Raw genomic sequence first — 6000 nt, 5'->3', positions numbered from 1 at the left:
AGCAACTAAGCCCGTGAGCCACAACTACTGAGCCTGCGCTCTAGAGTCCACGAGCCACAACTACTGAAGCCCTTGCACCTAGATCCTGTGCTCCGCAACAAGAGAAGCCACCGCAATGAGAAGCCCGCGCACCACAACGAAGAGTAGCCCCCGCTCGCCGCAGCTAGAGAAAGCCCGCGCCCAGCAACGAAGACCCAATACAGCCAAAAATTTTAAAAACAAAAAACAAAACAACAAAAAAGAAATACTGAAAGGATTCATAAGAAAGTAAGAGTTGGTGGTGCAGTGGTTAGGACCCAGTGCTTCCACAGCAGGGGGCATGGGTTCGATCCCTGGTGCGGGAGCGAAGATCTCGAAGATCTCGCATGCCGCAGTGGCGTGGCCACGAGAAAAAAAAAAAAAGGAGCCGTTACCAATGGAAACAAGACAAATGAGGAACAAAAATTTGAGGGAGACTTTGTATTGTATACCTTTTATATAATTTCTGGCATTCGAATCATGGGACAGCATGACTATTTAAAATTAAATTACAAGAAATCTGGGGAGTGAACTGGAGTCTAGCAGATTTTTAGAGACTGTTTCTTTAATTGACTTCTTTATAGCTTCCATTCCAGTAGTCCCCGGGGCTAAACTCCTCCCCCTTTCTCTTTATCTCTAAACTGGCAAAAGTTTCAAGCCACAAGAAACAAGTATTAAGTATGCTTAAATTACAGGGAACAGTGCTAGGTACTGGGACTCCCAAGGGACAAAGGCGAACAGAACATAGTCCCTGCCCTTGAAGTGGTCCAGGTGGATTTTATCACTCTCTTTAGTGGCTATAACAAGAATAAAAAACGTCCTTCTCTCCCTGCCCCTACCCCTTCCTTATAATCTTGCAAAACGCTGGAAATATATTGGAATTCCTACTTAATTCTCCTCCCCCCCACTTGGAGAGCAGTAAGGCCTGAGGAGCTCAGGAACTTTCCATCAGGCCCAGATTGGAGAGACCTCAGACCAGGGGAAAGACTCAACCCACTTCCCTTGGGCCCCTGGTGCCTTGTGGAGGTTCTTGGACCTCAGATGCTGCTGTGACTGTGGTTTCCGACTTCCTGAGTTCTCACACTCAGCTTGGTGCTGCAGATGTCATACCCCTGTTCCTGCTTTGGAGACTGACATGCTCAGGCTTGGTGATACTCTGAGTACATGGGATCTGTGGGTGTGAGTCACAGCCAAGGGGCTTGCTTTTCTGTTTTAGTTTTCCCCTTTTCCCTTGACAGACTGATTGTAAATGCCTTGGTGTTGCATAAGGGCAGAGTATAAAGGTTTGCTGGGTAGAGGTTGAGAAAGATCAGTTTTCTAGTTGAATATCCTATCTCAGGTCTTTAATTCTGCTTTTCTTTAGCTAGGGACATTGAATACTCTAGACAATGAATCTAGTAAGAAAGCAATTGGAAAATCATTTATATAGAACTATGCAGTTTACAGTACACTCTCACATGTTATTTAACTTAATCGTGACAATTCTGTGAATGAGGGTAAATATCATCCCATTTTACAGTTGAAGAAAAGTGATGCTTAGCGAGAGAAAGGACACTTCCATGCAGGTATTGAATATCTCTGGTGCTACAGTATATTCTCGTGTGTATGTAGGGTTTCATTGTGGAGCTGTCATCTTATGTGCTGGGACCACAGTTCTGAAATGGTTGGAGAGATTCTACTCTCTGGAGTTGAGGCTGCTGTACATTCATTCTATCACTTGTTCACTCAATCACAACTATTAATTGAATGCCTATCTAGACAAAGAAAGGTTCTAGGTAAGAAAGAATTGGGAGGTTGAGACCAACTACTAGTGAGATGCTGGGGAGGACCTTAAGGCAGAATGATGGAAGCTGCTAAAGAGGCAGTGGTGAGACCTGGAGTTTAGACCAGAACTTTGCAAACTGGGATTCTGTGACTAGCAGCCCAGGACTGTTCAGTTCAGAAGCAAGCAAGCCAGGTTTCCGCAGGTTTTTTTTTTTTAATTTGTTTACTTTATTTATTTATTTTTGGCTGCATTGCGTCTTTGTTGCTCCACGCAGGCTTTCTCTGGTTGTGGTGAGCAGGGGCTACTCTTCGTTACAGTGCGCGGGCTTCTCATTGCGGTGGCTTCTCCTGTTGCGCAGCACGGGCTCTGGGCACACGGGCTTCCGTAGTTGTGGCACTCAGGCTCAGTAGTTGTGGCACTCGGGCTCAGTAGTTGTGGCTCGTGGGCTCTAGAGTGCAGGCTCAGTAGTTGTGGCGCATGGGCTTAGCTGCTTCGCGGCATGTGGGATCTTCCCGGACCAGGGCTCGAACCTGTGTCCCCTGCATTGGCAGGCGGATTCTTTTTTTTTTTTTTTTTACTTTATTATTTATTTGTTTTATTGTTGGTTGTGTTGGGTCTTTGTTGCTGCGCACAGGGCTTTCTCTAGTTGCAGCCAGCTGGGGCTACTCTTCGTTGCGCTGCGCAGGCTTCTCATTGTCACGGCTTCTCTCGTTGCAGAGCACGGGCTCTAGGCGCACGGGCTTCAGTAGTTGTGGCGCACGGGCTTAGTTGCTCCGAGGCATGTGGGATCTTCCCAGACCAGGGATCGAACCCGTGTCCCCTGCATTGGCAGGCAGATTCTTAACCACTGCGCCACCAGGGAAGCCCTCCGCAGGTTTTTTAATCAGGAAAAGCTTAACTCCCAAGGTATTTTATTCATACTTGTATGAAGTTATTTTTGTCTGGCCAGCGTCAGTCCTCCCCCTCTCTTTTCATTTGTGGGGCTATCCTTAGGGGCAAATCGTTCCTCTCTTCCCCTGGCAGCCTAGACTAATCCATGTGACCTGAGATTGACCAATCAACATCAGCTCCCCGCCAAGACTTTGCCTCTTGAGTGAGTGACTCAAAGACAAAGGGATGTTAGGATTGAATCCCAGCTGTGATGCGTGGTGCTGCTGGCTGCAGAAGCTGCTGTTTCTTGCTTCTTGCTGGAGCTGCTCTGTGCCGCTTATTTTCCAAACCTGCCCTCCTGTGCATGCTCTGGGCCCCCAAACATCCTTGTAATACATGTTTCTTTTGTTTGTACTTGCAACAGACAAAAAGAATTTTAACTTACAAATTGTGATGATTTCTTTACCAGGATGTAAACTCCTTGAGAGCAGGGCCTAAATCTCATTCTGTTCTGTGTCTTTTTTTTTGGCTGCACCGCCAGCATGTGGGATCCCACCCACCAGGGATCAAACCCGTTCCCCCTGCAGTGGAAGCACGGAGTCTTAACCACTGGACCGCCAGTGAAGTCCCCTGCTCTGTGTCTGTGATGCTCAGCTCAAGCCTGGGTCTCGATATGTGCAGGTTGAATAAGTAAAGAAACATGTTATATTTGTATGGGGCTATGGATTCGTGGCATGACTTCGGTTGCGGGGCAAAAAAATTCTCTATATGCTACAATAGCCACTAAAATCTGAGCAATTTCATGATAATAAACATAAACCCAGAGGATCCTGGGAAGGTCCTTTCTTCCTGTATCTGAGCCCTTAGCCGAGTTCATGTAGGTACTTTTGGTCCTCAAATTCCAGAAGGTGTTTTAAATTTTTTTTTAAATATGGAACACTTCACTAATTTGCATGTTATCCTTGGGCAGGGGCCACACTAATCTTCTCTGTATGGTTACAACTTTTGTATATGTGTTGTCAAAGTGTGTACAGCTGAACCTTTTGTCCCTGGTTTCCTAGAAGCTCTCCCTAAGCACCGCCCTCTGCCCTGACTACCTCAGCTCAGGAAATCCTCTCTTCAGCCTCCAGTCCAGATTTGAAAAGACCTCTCCTATGGAGCCAGGTCATTAAAGAAGAATCTACTCATTATTTTCAATTATCATTTTTTCCCCCAAATATTCTCTTTCCTTTCATTCCTTCCACAGATACACAATGAGCGTCTACTATTTGTCAGGCTCTGACAATTCAGTAGATACAAGATAGTTCCTAACTCTAATTTTGGGGAAAAAGACAAATAAAACCAAGAGAACAAACAAATTAAATAATTACAAACTATGTTAAGTGCTCTGATGAAAATTAACAGTGATAAGGTAGAGAGCAATTGCCCTGTACGAGGCAGGAGATCAAGGGGAGCACTTTCTAGCTAATGTAGTCAAAGAGAACCTCACCGAGGAGATGACAAACTGAAACCTGTTAAAGGGTTAGTTTTGCAAAAACCAACAGCCTAGTCAATGGCCCAGTGCCTGGACAGAGCTTGGAGAGAACCATAGAAATGACAGCAAGTCAATGTGGCCAGAGAAATAGCAAGGGTGGAGGATGTGATGGAGAGATTGGTTGTTCTAAGCAGGGCAGTGACATGATTACATTTACATTTAAAAAGTGCAATCTAGCTGCCCTGTTTTTCCAAAGTAAAATAAAGTCATTATTGCCTTCCTAAATAACAAATGTTAAGCATTCCTCTTTGGAACTTCCCAAGTCCCGCTGGGAAAACATCTCAGACCCTTGGGGGGTGGCTGCAACTCCGACCTGGTCCCCTGAGGCAGAATACTGCTCCTCTCCACACCAGCAATTGGAATCCTTTCCTAGGAGCTAATGAGGTGAAGCGGAGTGGGGGGATGAGTGCAAAGGCCCTGAGGCGGAAAGGAACCTGGCTTGTTAGAGGACTTGAAAGATGCTGAGAACTGAGAATGTGGGAGAGCTGAATGCGTGCGAATGTGAGAGAGGAAAGTTAGGTACAGACTCTGAAGAGCCTGGCACACAGTGAAGATTTAGATCTTAATCTGAAGAACAGTGGGCAACGGACTTTGAGCAGGGGATGGCTGTGAATATAGTTGCGTTTTGAAAAGCTCCCGCTGTCTGAGTGTGAATGCATTGGAAGGGGGAAGAGTAATTGGGTGGAGAGGACAACCATCATCTAAGAGAGAGGTGACGGTGGACTAGACTGGAGTGCTGGCAGCAGGATGGAGAGAAGTAGGAGGCTTTGAGATGCATTCAGGAGGCAAAATTAACAGGTGATGGATAGTGTCCAGTCCTGGGCTTCGTGTGATCACAGTGGATACGAGTGAGAGGGGACTTCGTGCTCCGGACCCGGGAGCAGGCCTGTTCCCGCGCCTCAGGGCAGTGGGCGTGTCCCGCCCGAGCCGTCGCCACGGTGATCGGGTGGGGCGTGGCCGGGGGCGGGGCAGCTGAGGCGCTGCGTCACTCGGTGGAGTCGATGGTGCGTGTGTTGGGGGGGGTGGGGGATACGCTGGGCGCGTCCCCGGGGTCACGTGGTGCGCAGCACGCAGAGTCCTTCAGTCGGTTGGACCCGGAGCGGAGCAGCCGGAGCGGGGCTGTGAGGTGAGCTCGCGGCAAGGCGCGGCGAGGTGAAGCTGGCTGGCTGGGGCAGGGTCGGGTCGGGCCGGGCGCGTCGCGCGCGCGCCGTGCGGGCGGGGACGGTGACGGACGCCACCGCTGCTCCAGTCTCCTACCCGGCCCCGCTCCCCGCCTGGCCCGGCTTGCCCAGCCGGGAGGGAGGCCCGGGGACCGCTGCTGAGAGCGTGGCGGGCGTGCGAGCGGCGCCCAATCCCTAGGGCTGCCCGCAGGAGTGACGGTGGCTTCGGCCAATCAGCGACTCCCGAGGGGGCTGGACCGCGGGGTGCGGGGCCCGGGGCGCGGAGCGGGCCGTGTTGGGGGTGGGGTGTAAGCGCTAGGGCCGGAGCCTGAGCTGTGTGGCCCTCGAGAGCTCCACCAGCAACCCCTGCCGTTGCCTTGTGCTTTGGGAACGCGTTTTCTTTTATTGACTCTTTTATCCTATTCTGGGGAGCACACCCCTTTCTCAAGCGCCAGACTATGGGAGTGTCCCCTTTCTCTATAGTTTTTAGAAAATGTGGTCGGTGCACCCCCTTTCTTAGGCTCCAGCCCTGGGATGTTATCTAAATTTCCAAAGCCTGCCCAACTGAGGATGTATCCCTTGCCCCACGACCCCCAAACTGGGAGGACACTCCCTTTTCGAGCCTCCAGTCTGAGTAAGCATCCCCTTTCAAA

At 49.6% G+C, this 6000-nt stretch overlaps 1 protein-coding gene and 1 non-coding gene across 5 annotated transcripts in view; one reads left to right on the top strand and one right to left on the bottom strand.

The window, feature by feature from the left end:
• Positions 1–3578: 3578 nt before the first annotated feature.
• Positions 3579–3685, bottom strand: LOC133104601 (U6 spliceosomal RNA). The gene has a single exon (XR_009703662.1). It is a non-coding gene; the product is annotated as a U6 spliceosomal RNA (small nuclear RNA).
• Positions 3686–5268: 1583 nt separating this feature from the next.
• Positions 5269–6000, top strand: part of PHF20 (PHD finger protein 20) — a 134015-nt gene continuing 133283 nt past the window's right edge. For all 4 annotated transcript variants that reach the window (XR_009703173.1, XM_061208296.1, XM_061208295.1 and 1 more), the window contains exon 1: positions 5269–5313. The gene's annotated coding sequence lies outside the window, so the exon portion shown is untranslated. The remainder of the gene's footprint in view (positions 5314–6000) is intronic.

This window comes from Eubalaena glacialis, chromosome 13, assembly GCF_028564815.1.
Source record: "Eubalaena glacialis isolate mEubGla1 chromosome 13, mEubGla1.1.hap2.+ XY, whole genome shotgun sequence".
Lineage (NCBI taxonomy): Eukaryota > Metazoa > Chordata > Mammalia > Artiodactyla > Balaenidae > Eubalaena > Eubalaena glacialis.
Note: the sequence above shows the minus strand (reverse complement) of the source record. Positions and strands in the feature narration are given on the sequence as shown.